This window comes from Hypanus sabinus, chromosome 6 (assembly GCF_030144855.1).
Source record: "Hypanus sabinus isolate sHypSab1 chromosome 6, sHypSab1.hap1, whole genome shotgun sequence".
Lineage (NCBI taxonomy): Eukaryota > Metazoa > Chordata > Chondrichthyes > Myliobatiformes > Dasyatidae > Hypanus > Hypanus sabinus.
In genome coordinates this window covers 94,482,980-94,497,351 of record NC_082711.1, presented here as the reverse complement: position 1 = coordinate 94,497,351, position 14,372 = coordinate 94,482,980, and the positions used below count along the sequence as shown (strand labels likewise).

The 14,372-nt window shown below is 42.5% G+C and overlaps 1 long non-coding RNA gene across 1 annotated transcript in view; it reads right to left on the bottom strand.

Annotated features, from left to right (window-relative positions):
* Positions 1-5,767: 5,767 nt before the first annotated feature.
* LOC132395703 (uncharacterized) overlaps positions 5,768-14,372 on the bottom strand; it is an 85,109-nt gene continuing 76,504 nt past the window's right edge. Inside the window, exons 4-6 of the long non-coding RNA XR_009512718.1 lie at positions 11,206-11,460; positions 10,599-10,672; positions 5,768-5,969 (exon numbers count right to left, since the gene is read on the bottom strand). This is a non-coding gene — a long non-coding RNA (uncharacterized LOC132395703). The remainder of the gene's footprint in view (positions 5,970-10,598; positions 10,673-11,205; positions 11,461-14,372) is intronic.

The window sequence follows — 14,372 nt, the reverse complement described above, 5'->3', positions numbered from 1 at the left end:
ATGCAAGTGTGAATCAGTCTTTGTGCCAGAAATAGCATCCTTGTTAAAATATTTGTCAATATGAGGACTGGATTTGTTCAAAAGGTGTGTTTTTTTCAGATGTTGTTTTTGTCACACACACACAAAGTGCTGGAGGAACTCAGCAGGTCAGGTAGCATCTATGGAAAAGAGTAGACACTCGATGTTTCGGACTGAGACACTTCTTCAGGATTAGTATGCTACTCAGACTCCATGAGATCCTTAATTGTTCATTAACTTCATAAAGACATTATTGCCTTGCAAATCTCATCCTTTGAATTTGTCTGAGTGCACAGTGATAAAAATAGCACTCTACAGTTAACCTTATTTGTTTTGAACATTTTAATCCAGTTACAGCTTTTTGTTTAATCAACAATATAGATAGTTTTACTTGGATTGTTTTTATTCATTGCTTGATGGAGGAGTTCTTCATTCATCCTCCACAGGGGAATATTTGAGAAAGAATCATTAGATTAAGCAAAATATATTTTTCTTTAAAATTAATGATTGTAACCTTTTTTTTTCTATTTTCCATTAAAATATTTGGGAATATCCATGATAGTAGACATGTGTTAATCAGGAGCTTGGTGCACTTGATTGATAATTAACTGACTGTAGGAAATCTAAACTAGTTAATCAATTTGTTATAAAGATGTGCTATGACTAAGGGGCATCATTTTCCAGTATAATCCAACTAAATAGACGTTCTTTGCAGTTGTTCCTGCCTCACTTTGGAGACATTTTACCTGCTTACATAACCAAAGAAACAGATGTCACAGACAGGCACAAGGCTAGAAAACAGATGCCACAGGCACACCCTCACACGAGTAGCAACAGAAACAGATGTCACAGACATCCAAAGCAGCAGCAAAACAGATACACTCTAGACAATCTCTGCATTCTCCAGACTATCAAGCAGACACCAGATCGGGAGCTGTGGGAACAGCTTTGAAATAAATTTAAAAATATATGAAATTATAAAGCAAAATAAAGTAGAGGAAGGGCTCCTTTTCTAATTCTATAAACCTGAAAATAAACATGAAGCTCTAAAACACATTTGTCATGATACCATTGGACTCCCACAGAAAAGCACTTTGATTCACATCACACAGAAATCACAATGTAAGTGACAAAGTCAGTTATAGGTGCAGCACATTCTTCGGATGCAGTAAGATGCCACAGTGAACAACAAGATGGGTGATCAACTAATCTGTTTGACTAATAAAAAATGATTAATTTTCCATATATTTTACCATAGAATGTTAACAGTTTACTATTACGACAATTTAGTATCTTGTATGAAAGAAGGTACCTCCAAATCTGGAGCATTCCTTCAACGTATCAGTCTGGATTATGTATTGAACTGACAAGTCAGCAAACATCAGAATCTGAGCAGATATAAATATGAAAGAACACGCCGGGGGAACTCAGCAGGTTGGGCAGCATCGGTGGAAATGAACAGTCAACGTTTTGGGCCGAGAGCCTTCATCAGGACTGAAGAAGGAGGGGGCAGGGGGCTCTACAAAGAAAGTGGGGGGAGGGCGAAAGGTGCCAGGTGAAAAACCAGTAAGGGGAAAGATTCAGGGGTGGGAGAGGGGAAGCAGGGAGGGGACAGGCAGGACAGGTGAAGAAAGAATGTAAGGGGAAAGCACTATGGGGAGTTGAAGGAGGGGATAGGCAGGAGAGGTGAAGAAGGAATGTAAGGGGAAAGCATTATGGATAGTAGAAGGAGGCAGAACCATGAGGGAGGTGATAGGCAGCTGGAGGAGGAGGCAGAGTGAAACTGGGATGGGGGAAGGGAGAGGGAGGGAGTTACCAGAAGATGGAGAATTCAATGTTCATACCAAGGGGCTGGAGACTACCCAGATGGTATATGAGGTGTTGCTCCTACAACCTGAGTTTGGCCTCATCATGGCAGTAGAGGAGGCCATGTGTGGACATATCCGAATGGGAATGTGAAGCAGAGTTGAAGTGGGTGGCAACCGGGAGATCCTGTCTGTTGTGGCGGATGGAGCGGAGGTGCTTGACGAAGTGGTCCCCCAATCTGCGTTGGGTCTTACTGATGTAGATGTGCCTATCACCTCCCTCATGGATCTGCCTCCTTCTACTACCCGTAGTGCTTTCCCCTTTTATTCCATCTTCACCTTTCCTGCCTATCCCCTCATCAACCCTTGATCTTTCCCCTTACTGGTTTTTCACCTGGCACCTACCAGCCTTCTCCTTCCCACCCTCCCCCCACCTTCTTTATAGGGCCCCTGCCCCCTTCCTCTTCAGTCCTGGATGAAGGGTCTCAGCCCGAAACGTTGACTGTTCATTTCCACGGATGCTGTCCGACCTGCTGAGTTCCTCCAAATGTTGCTTTGATCTCAGCATCTGCAGACATATGAGACATTTTGCCCAAGACATGACAATTTATACCTACATAAGTACTAGTATTAAGCACCATATAATATAAATGTTAATCAGCTAGATGAGGCCAAAGATTTGTTAATGAATATTGATTACACCAATTCAGACCTTCCTGTTTTCAGAAAATATTTTAGTGTTTAATTGAATATAAATAATGAAGATATGTTTCAACAGTTGAGAAACAAGTTGTTTAAACATTCAGACCATCCTTGCTTTTCAAATATAGTGGATTCTGGTTAATTGGGACACATTGGGACCAGTACATTTTGGCCCAATTCAACAACTGCCCCAATTAGATGAAGTTTCATGGAAATAGTTAAAAGGGTTTAAAAAAGACAAGCTGCCATTTACCTGAGTAACAAATTATGTATTTAAGTGGAATACAGAACAAATTAGAGCACTACCAATACTAGAACAGCACTATAAAACTGTGTATTCGTTCCTTATAATTATCCATGGGGAATTCATCCAGTGTACACTGCTGAGCAAGGAGCAGCTTACTCACCTTTGGTCCCTACACCTACCAAACATTCAGCTCTCACCTGCAGCTCCAAGTAGCCACTTGCATGTGACAGCAGCCACACCCTGGTACACTGCTTCGACAGGCAGACTAAACCTGGTGAGGTTATCCGCTGCATAGAAGTCGTCATGGTTATCCACTGCAAACAAGGAAGACCCACTTTTGGGGCCTACTTGACTACTCGTACCACTGGGCCTAGACTTCGGAGGTTGACAGAATGGAACTGTCCTGGTGCAATGGCTTTTCCACTTTAAAAACTCTCCCGCACAGATTTCACTGCTGTTATCAGATACGATGGACAACCAACATGCTGCCATGTTCTTTTGATTGACTGTAAATAAATAAAATTAACACAGACAACTAACGCAGATAATGGACTGCCTTCATGCAATTCTGTGGCGAGCATTCAGTCCATAATGACAGGTGAGAAAAGTTTGTTTAACTCAACAGCCGTTTTTATTGTGACACACACAAAAACGGACCAGGGAGCAATTACCCAGAGAGAGAACCCACTCAGTCACATTCAAACAGGGGAGGTTGTTGTTACACACCCTGGTTACAGTCTGTCACCTGATGCCCCCCACCACGCAGTCTACATATAAGCCCTGCTCTTTGCCCAAACGGCCCCGTCTGGAGAGGTGACAACAGAGGGGTTCTGCTGGACGTCTCAGGGAGCGCTACCCACTCAGCATCTTCTGGACGACTGCGCCGGGCTGTGGCCAAAGGCCCTGCCTCGCCACACAGGTAGCAGAGATCACTGCATGTCACGAGACGGGGTCGGCCTGGCTCTGGTCGGAACTGGCTCCTGGACTTCTTCACTTGAGTTTCCCCCTCTGCCTCAGTGGCACAAGCCCGGGCAGGATGATGCTGGAATGCCTTGGGGGGATAGAATTGCTTCTGCCCTCTCGGTTTTGGCGAGCACCTTGTCCAGCGATGATGGTGATGTCAGGGAAACATGCCTCCGAAGGTGCTCCAGCATCAGCACCTTTACAAAGGCGTGGAGGGCAAGCTCTTCCTGGGCGGCGGGAAGAAACCGGGGTAGCGAGCACAGTGGCGGAGATCAGCTGCAAAATCCCCCTGGCTTTCTCCTACATGGCGTGTCTGCTGCCCAGTTTTGTCCTCAATACTTCCTTCAGTGGCTTCAGCTCAAAACGCTGCTCCAGCCCTGCTATGCAGGCCCTGTAGTCATGCTACTCAGCCAATGGTAGTTCATGGCATCCCCTCCAGTGCCAGGGCAAGGTGCACCGCCGTCTCAGTGGATTGCACCCGTTGTACCATTCAGCGAGTTTGACTTGCACCAGGTAAGACTCCAGGCATCTGGTACTGTTGTACTTGGGAAGTTTCAGGGTGGACCATGTGAAGGGAATTGCTGGGGCCCATTGGTCTTCCTCTTGTTCTGGCAGCCTCAGTGACGTCAGCCATATTGCCCATCCTCCCATGGCTGTGGAATCTTGGGTTCGTCGGTACGGGTTGTGAGGGAGGTAGGTGATGCGCTCTGCTGTGTCCTTCTGGAGTCTGAGTATGCATGCCCCATTGGGGATAGTGGGAAGGCACAATGCTCATTTTCCAATTCCTTTAGTCAGGAATGTGGCAGAGGCACACTAGGCCCCTAGACTTATTGCCCTGGTCTTAAGAAGCTCTCCAATCTTGTCATCAATTTCAATACCACTCCTGACACCAATGTGGTGAGCATTCGGTCCATGATGACAGATACGAAAAGCTCATTTAATTCGACTGCCATTTTTACTGTGACAAGCACAAAAACAGACCAGATGCCAAGACCCGGGGAAAGAACCCATTCAGTCACCTACAGATGAGAGAAGATTATTACACACCACAGGTACAGTCAGGGTGACTCACAAACACACATGCAAATAACAGTATAATCCAAGCTAAAATGTAGCATTAAATGAATTTGAACATCCCACCATAATTCCACAAAAACATTTTAGTACAAGAACAATAAGCAGTGCTTGGCATTAGGAATGCTTGGGTGGTCTGTCAACCATGCCCCCACCCCACCCCAGAGTGCCACAACACTTTCGACGATTGCATCCTCCAAATCTTCGTTTTCATTTTAACATTCAAGATGATTGTAGTTAACTTCAAATTCTGCATAATTCCTAACTTGTTGAAATTGTGAAATTGTTTCATTTACACTCCCACCCGTTATTGGCATCTCATAGTCTGAATTCTAAATTGTCTTACTTCTTATTGCTCACCGACTATCAGAGACAAAAATCACCATTTTTTGAACACAAACACATGTAAATGGTGTTATTTAAAAACCGTTTACTCTGAACACGGTGTAGTGTCTAACGGCCACACAACTTCACGAGAATGACACTAGTTGGAAACTGTTCAGCAACCGTCTCCAGTCCCAATTAAGTGGCATAGTATCTCAAATAAATAAAGCAATTCCCAGCGATTTTCTCGATTAATTTTTGTTCTTTAAGAGTTGTCCAAAATAAGCAGCTACCCTGATTAACTAATGGATCAACTAACCAGAATCCACCGTATTAAAATGTGGATCATTAATCTTTCAATAATTTGATGATGAAATTGCCCTTCTTGATTCCACTTAAAGCTGAGATAATGAAGGCAAGTGTAGGAATTAGATTTTATTTCTGGTCGGTACTGAGGCACATGATCTCAGAGAAGGTAGCAATATGAATTATCCTACTACAACAGCACCACTGGGCCTTGTTTCTTCTTCCTGTTGTCAAATCCTAATGATGAAGGCCTGCTGTTTAAAAGTAGAAGAAAAGTAGTGATGCACCATCAATAACTCACACTGAGACGTAAGGCGAGATATCGGCTTTTATTGACTGGAAGAAGGAACCAGGAGTGAGTGTCCATCATACTATGACCTGGAGACTGAGGCCGAGCGTCAGGCCTCAGATCGCCTTTATACAGGGGCCTGTGGGAGGAGCCACAGGAGCAGTCAGCAGGGGGCGTGTCCAGACAGGCACATAGTTCACCACAAGTAGTCAATTAGCGGATTCAAAAAGGCATTTGAGACCTGTGAAGACATGTGGGGTAAAAATTCATCTTTGATCAGTTCCAATAAACATACTTAAAGGAAAGAACTGCTTTGAAATTATTAGAACCAACATTCAAAAGGGCAGAAAAATGTAAACTGCTACCTCAAATGTGTATTTAACTCCTAAATTTAAATGATTATATGCCCAGTGGGTCCAAAATTCCCAGCTAGTGTCAAAGTAATTTCCCGGTCAGTGTAGGGAAGAAGTGGTATAAACATGCAGTCAATTGTTAAGTGACTTATATGTTCCTATTCCATCCCTGTTTCTAGCCACAAAGGTTGAGAAAAATGGAGATGGGCTACGTTAATGAACCAGCCCACCCAGTTGGCTACAATGCCGTCTCGAAAGCAAAGTACATTATAAATACACATAACATCCTCCAACATTGTGAGAGTACAAGAGACATAGGGAGAGAGGGAGGGGGAGGACAGAGGAAGAGATATCATGACCAACATTTTCAGAAGAGGAAGAAGTTAGGACATCTTCAACAAAAATAAATATGCTGATTATTCTTTAATACCAGTAAAACCTGCCAGGGAAATGTTCACCATAACCGATATCTGCTTTTGTGTAATATTAGTCTTCTGGAATACTTGATTGTTCCAATTTCAGCTTCCTTCAGACACTTTCATTGAACAACATGATTAAAGAAGAGCTGATAATGATACGTTTCATGTTTCGTTCCTCTTTAATCAGCTGGCTCCTAATGATCTAACAACTATGATCATGTAAAAGATGAGTAATGAAATAAAGAATATGTACACTCTGCATTTTTCTCATTCTACCATGTAATGAACAGAGGTGTTTAATCAGAAGATTCATTGCTGTTGTTGCCTTTTCATATCAAAGAAGTGTCTGATCTATGCATCTGTATCAACAAAGCAATTGCTCTTTCCCATAGATCTACTTTAAAAAGTTTAAAACAAGCAATTTTGTTAAATCTATAACTCCCAGGATAACACAAACTTCATTAAATGTCTTGCACGTCCTTCCTTACTTTACTATATTTTTAAATAAATATAACAATCCTGTGTACGATTTAATGAGAATAACGCATCCTTTATAAATATTGTAAACAATATTGGTCACTGCTATTTCAAATGCTCTACCTTAGGTTTATGCAGGTCCAATTGAAGGACTGTGGAATACGTATTTACCCATCCAAGTGGACTGCCCAGCACTTGGGTACATTTTTTCTGGGTAGAGGAAAGCTGAGGGAATAATTTTGTTTGAACTCCAGAGAAAAAGGTGTTGAAGTGAAATTTAGTCTAGCTGCACTGGTCACTGCTTAAAGAAACAACAGATGATGTAGTTTAGAAATTCCTTTGTTATTTCTGCATGTAAGATATAGTATGCTCATGAGCAGTGTTAATCCATATCTAGGTAATGCCTATCAACATAAATGCTTACTTAGTAACTCCTGTTGGAAAATCAAATCTAAGCATATAATTAATAACTAGCTATTAACCTTGCAAAGGAAAAGAAATCTTAACAACAGTGGTGTGTGATTGGCTGCAATGATTTATCACTTGGAGACGAGTTGGGGATTGAGTTTTAGGAAAACTCACTTAATACGATGGAGTGAGACAGCAGACTGAAGCAGCATTATGTGTCTGGTTAAGTGTGAAGTCCAGGTAACCTTTAGTTGCCATTTATTATTGATGCTTTAGCAGTGGTACTCGAGAATAGGGAAGGCCAAAAACAGGACAAGGATGTCAGGGAAAGCTGAACGAGTACAGCCTGAAGGGGTTTGGTCATGAGAATTCATGGGCCCATGCTCTAAAGTACTCCTGCACCCAATTTTATGAAGCAGTGTTGGCACAATCTGCTCCTGCACTATTTCAGAGACTGGAGTACTCTACCTATCAAGGGAAAGTCATTGTTATGCTAAAATTCTTGATATCTAGGTTATATTGGCTTATGTAGCCTATGTTGCCCAGATTTCAGCTAACTGTGAATCATTATGAATCGTTACAAAAGTGGACTATACAACAGGAAATTAATTCATCTCCTTCTCCTGGAATGGGGAGAACAGGCACATTTGCCTGCATTGTGGTTCCCCAGAGATTCAGTCAGTGATAGATTACATTCATGATGTATCACGTGTCACATCATTCATAATGAACCTAAAGGGCTCTCAAACATCAGGGTGCTAAGAGATCACCGAAACAAATCCTCAAGGCTAATACAGTGCATCACGACCCAACCAGGATCAGGGAATCCAGTCTGCACGCTATATCTCAGTTACAATGCTAGATAGGTACCTCACTCATCTGCGTCTTTGCTCTGCAGCACAGCCTCCAGTAGTTTTAAAAAGCATGTAGATATTAAGAAAAAGGATTTGCTGGAGCTTTTGGAAAGCATCAGGTTAGACAAGTCACCAGGACTGGACAAAACATACTCCAAAACATACTGTGGGAGGCAAGGGAGAAGATTGCTGAGCCTCTGGTGATGATCTTTGCATCATCAGTGCGGATGGGAGAGGTTCCGGAGGATTGGAGGATTGCGGATGTTGTTCCTTTATTCAAAAAAGGGAGTAGAGATAGCCCAGGAAATTATAGACCAATGAGTCTTATTTCAGTGGTTGGTAAGTTGATCGAGAAGATCCTGAGAGGCAGGTTTTATGAATATTTGGAGAGGTATAATATGATTAGGAATAGTCAGCATGGCTTTGTCAAGGGCAGGTCATGCCTTACGAGCCTGATTCAATTTTTTGAGGATGTGACTGAACACATTGATGAAGGAAGAGCAGCAAGACATTTGATAAGGTACCCAGTGCAAGGCTTATTGAGAAAGTAAGGAGGCATGAGATCCAAGGGGACATTGCTTTGTGGATTCAGAAGCAGCTTGCCCACAGAAGGCAAAGGGCGGCCGTAAACGAGTCATGTTCTGCATGGAAGTCGGTGACCAGTGGAGTGCCTGGGTGATCTGTTCTGGGACCCCTACTCTTCGTGATTTTTATAAATGACCTGGATGAGGAAGTGGAGGGATGGGTTAGTAAGTTTGCAGATGTCACAAAGGTTGGAGGTGTTGTGGATAGTGTAAGGGCCGTCCGAGATTACAGCAGGACATTGATAGGATGCAAAACTGGGCTGAGAAGTGACAGATGGAGTTCAACCCAGATAAGTGTGAAGTGTTTCATTTTGGTAGGTCAAATATGATGGCAGAATATAGTATTAATGGTAAGACTCTGGAAGTGTGGAGGATCAGAGGGATCTTGGGGTCCGAATCCATAGGACGCTCGAAGAAGCTGCGCAGGTTGACTCTGTGATTAAGAAGGTGTATGGTGTATTGGCCTTCATCAGTTATGGAATTGAATTTAGGAGCTGAGAGGTAATGTTGCAGCTATATAGGACCCTGGTCAGACCCCACTTGGAGTACTGTGCTCAGTTCTGGTCGCCTCACTACAGGAAGGATGTGGAAGCCATAGAACGGGTGCAGAAGAGATTTACCAGGATGTTGCCTGGATTGGGGAGCATGTCTTATGAGAATAGGTTGAGTGAACTTAGCCTTTTCTTCTTGGAGCAATGAAGGAAGAGAGGTGACCTGATAGAGCTGTACAAGATGATGAGAGGCATTGATCATGTGGATAGTCAGCTGTTTTTTCTCAGGGCTGAAATGGTTGCCAGAAGAGGACACAGGTTTAAGGTGCTGGGGAGTAGGTACAGAGGAGATGTCAGGGGTAAGTTTTTTACTCAGAGTGGTGAGTGCATTGAATGGGCTGCCGGCAAAGGTGGTGGAGGCAGATACGAATGGGTCTTTTATGAGGCTTTTAGATAGGAACATGGAGCTTAGTAAAATAGAGGATTATGGGTAAGCCTAGTAATTTCTAAGGTGGGGACATGTTCGGCACAACTTTGTGGGCTGAAGGGCCTGTATTGTGCTGTAGATTTTCTATGTTTTTCTATGCGCAAATGCAACAGCCTGCATGGAGCCACCAAATTCTTGGAGAAGAGTCCCATTGTGCTTTTTAAGGTGGCAATTAAAGTACTTCTCCAGATGCTTTTAAATGTTTTTAGAGTCCCAACTCCACCACTTTCCAGGCAGTGTGTATCACCTTCATGACCTTAGTCAACACAAATGGGGAAAACATTTCTTTCTATCTCCCCTATGGAATGGAGACAAATTTATGCAATGTCATTTTAAGTTTTCTCCACAATCCTTTTTAGATTACCTAACTTGGATGTTCTTATGAGCTTGAGAAAGACCCAGTATAATGATTAATGCTGCTCTCCGCACTTCTTTTGAAATGTTCACACAGCTAAGACCCTAGACTTCATATCAGATCGCCGATGAGTAGTCAGGATGTGTTCCCTCACTGCTGCTGCTCTGACCTCAACACAGGTGCCCCCAGGGTTATGTCCTGAGTCCCCACCTCTACTCACTGTACACCCACAACTGGGCTGCCACACACAACTTCAGTCTGCTGGTCCAATTCGCAGATGACACAAGTTAGAGTGGTCTTATTTCTAACAGGTTGATATAGGAGCCCACATAGGAGAGGTTAACATCCTGAAACAGAGGTACCAAGATCACAGATTCTCCCTCAATATCCAAAAAACAAAAGAGCTAATTGTGGATTACAGCAGAAATGGAGACAGGCTTACCCCAATAGACATCGATGTGTCTTTCCTCAGTATACATATCACTGAAGATCTCACCTGGACTGAGCACGCTGGCTCTGTGGCAAAAAAAAAAGCGCATGAGCATCTCTTCCATCTCAAGTGACTGAAGAAGTTCAGCATGAGCCCCCAAGTCCTCAAAGCCTTCCACAGGGACACCATTGAGAGCTTCCTGACTGGTTGGTATAGGAACTGCACCAACCTTGATCGCTGGGCACTGCAGAGAGTGGTACGGAGAGCCCAGCGCATCTGTGGAGGTGATCTTCCCCCCAGTGAGGACATCTACAGCAGCAGGTGAGAAGGAAGGCTTGGAAGATCCTCGGGGATACCAGTCACCCCAACCGTAAACTGTTTCAGCTGCTTCTACTTGGCAAACAGTACCGCAGCATTAAAGCCAGGACCAGCAGGCTATAGGACAGCTTCTTTCTACAAGCCATTAGATTTTTAAACTCACATGTCTGTACATTGAGACAGAGTCATAACACAAAGATTTTTTACTCCCTCACATTGTGAGATGGATGTAAGATTTAAATAAAATCAAATCAAATTGACGGATGGAATTGACACAATAACTTGGAGAGCTCCTCTTTACCTCCCGGGAGGAAGCAGTTGAGGAGGATCCTTATGACAATCAACCCTGAAGCAGATACCAAGAAGATCCACTGCAATTATGTTCATATCCATTCTTGAAGGTGACCGTGACCATGAAGATGATCATTAAGTTGGGGAGATGTGGCCTTCTGAAGTTCCGCTCTGCCAACTTTCAGAACTTCAGCAGGAACACCATCTGTTCCAGAGGCATTGCTGTTTCTAAATTCACATACAGTCTTTACAACCTCTTATCCACCTGGAATAGAATCAAAGAAATTTACATGAAGGTCAGAGTTTCATTTGATTTTTTTTTGAAGTGTTCCTTCAGAGGGTACTGACTGCCCTCCACTTCTTAGCAAACCCTCCTCCTTTCTTTGCTCTCGGGAAGCTGGGTCCTCAGATGGCTGTGGTTTGGCAGAACTGAAGAATCCAAATATATTGTATTTATCAGTTAGTTGCTGTGCAGTTTCTACACACCATCTGGCTATTAAGCCAAGATGTTCCTTGTTGAACCTTGAATTTCACATGGCTGTGGAGATGGAATTTTCCCTTGAGCAGGATGAAGGTTTTTCAGGCAATAGTGAAAGAAACATATGTTGACCACTGCTCAATTCGCATAATGCAACAAGTAAACTTAATGCACCAATTCATATGAACAAGGCATCAAATGTAACAGCATTTACCCCGGGAAGTCACTGCATTCCCCGCCCCCCCCCAAAACAGGGCCTATACTGATTGGAATATCATTTAATTTATTAATAATTGCAGGGCCCATCTTGTGCTTTGTTAATACTTGCAGGCATCAGCACTTCTGGGAGGGCATAAAGTGAACTCCTAAGCATGTAACAGGAAACTACAAAATTCAAATTAATGGGTAGAAAATAATAGGCTTGACTTCCAGCCAGCAGGAGGGTGAAGTCATTGTCAGGTGAATTTCCCGACAATTAATGTGTGTGTAGGCCTCTGTTAGTCTCGATAGACCATGGATTTGCACCTTGGAAAGTTTCCAGGGCACAAGCCTGGGCAAGGTTTTTTTTATGGAAGACCGGCAGTTGCAAGTCTACCCTCTCCAAGCCACCAATGTTGTCCAAGGGAAGGGCATTAGGACCCATACAGTTTGGCACCGGTGTCATCACAGAGCAATGTGTGATTAAGTGCCTTGCTCACACACAGCCTCAGACAAGGTTCGAACTAGCAACCTTCAGATAACTAGACAAATGCCTTAACCACTTGGCCACGTGCCAACACTGACAATTAATACCAAAAGTGTAGAACAATAACTTTTAATACCATTTGAAGGAATGATTTTACTTATCTCATCTCCCTAAACCTCTGCACATTTCAGCCAATTGCAAAATAAAAGAGGAAAAACTGCCACTGATAATCCATCCATATTATACAGATCTTCCTCTATCCAGCTAAACCCAGACTGTCACACTGCTATGGAACCAAATGAACTGAAAATGATGTAAACCGAAAGCAACAACAAGAAAGGCTGGAAGTACTCTGCAAGTCAAGCCACATCTGTGAGAAGAGAAACAGAATTAATGTTTCAGTGTGGAGACCCTTTTGCTGAGCATCTACAGTGTTTTTCTCTTTCCATCACACCACTTGTCCAACAAGCTATACGTAAGATATAACAAAAACTGAAGGAATCACTTCAGACTCCACCATCCCACACTCCATTCCTCTCTGGCAGCTGTCTAAGCCTGAACCACTCCATTCGTAACCTTAGCCCCAATATTAGATTCCAGCCTGATACTTGTAAGATAAACATTCCTTCGTCTGAAAGATATCCTGAACTCTCTGCCGCCTCAGCAGTTCTGCTGGTGATTGTTTATCCCAGACTTCCTTATCTTTGAGCCTGGAGTAATTCTGTCTCACTGTGTATGGATCTAAAATCTATAGATGTGCAGTGGGATGTATATTGACTGGTTGCATCACAGCTGGGGATGAAAACACTAAAGCGTTTGAGTGGGAAATCCTTAAAAAGTGGTGGACATGGCCCAGTCCATCATGGGTTAAATCCTTCCTACCATTGAGCACATCTACACAAAGTGTTGTCACAGGAAAGCAGCACCCTTCATCAGGGCCCCCTCCCCACCATCCAGGACATGCTCTCTTTGCTCTGCTGCCATCAGGTAGAAAGTACAGGAGCCTCAGGACTCACCACGCCAGGTTCAGGAACAAAAATTTCTCCTCAGCCATCAAGCTGTTGAGCCAAAGTGTATAATTTCGTTCACCCCATCGTTGAAATGGTCCTTCAACTTATAGACTTAATTTCAAGGACTCTTCATCGCATGTTCAAGATATTTGTTGCTCATTTATTATTAATATTATTTATTTCTTTTTGTATTTACACATTTTGTTGTCTTTTGCATACTGGTTGAACACACAGTTTGGGTCTTTCTTTGATCCTATTATGGTTATTATTCTGTTATAGATTTATTGAACACACCCTCAAGAAGATGAATCTCAGGGTTGTATGTTGTGACATATATTGCAGCTTGATAATAAATTTCCTTTGAACTATGACCTTCCTCATCTCCAATATCCTCCAACAGGATATCTAATTTCCTCTAGTTTCAGCTTCCTGAGAATCCCTAACCTCAGCTGCCTAGATTTTAAGTCCAGGAATTTTACTTAAATTTCTACATCTCAACCTGTCTCTCCTCCATTAAGCCATTCCAGAAAGTTTCTCTTTGACAGCTTGACCCATTACTTTCTCATGTGGCCTAGTGTCAAATTTTATTAGATTGTATTCCTATGCAAAATAGATATTACTCCTACATCTTACCAAATTAAGGGTGCTGTATAAGTACAAGCTGTTTCTTTTAGATAGATTTTCAAATATGCTGTATGTAACTGAAATGGGACTAATAAACTGAAATATCAAAAATCCAATTTTCACGATAATTATTCCTAAGATATCATTTTTATTTCATTTACGATGGCAAAATTTTAAAAAACTGTATTAAAATTTATCAGTGTGGCACTACCAATGCACTGCTTGTACAGTGCAAGAATTATAAAATTCAGAGGCAATGACAGAGGATTGCTTGAAACCAACTTAACTGAGATTGGATGTTTTGTGGACCTATTAGTTAGGTTAATGCTTGCAAGTCGTCATGAAGCAAAATATATTTTGTTTCCTCATATTTACTTATG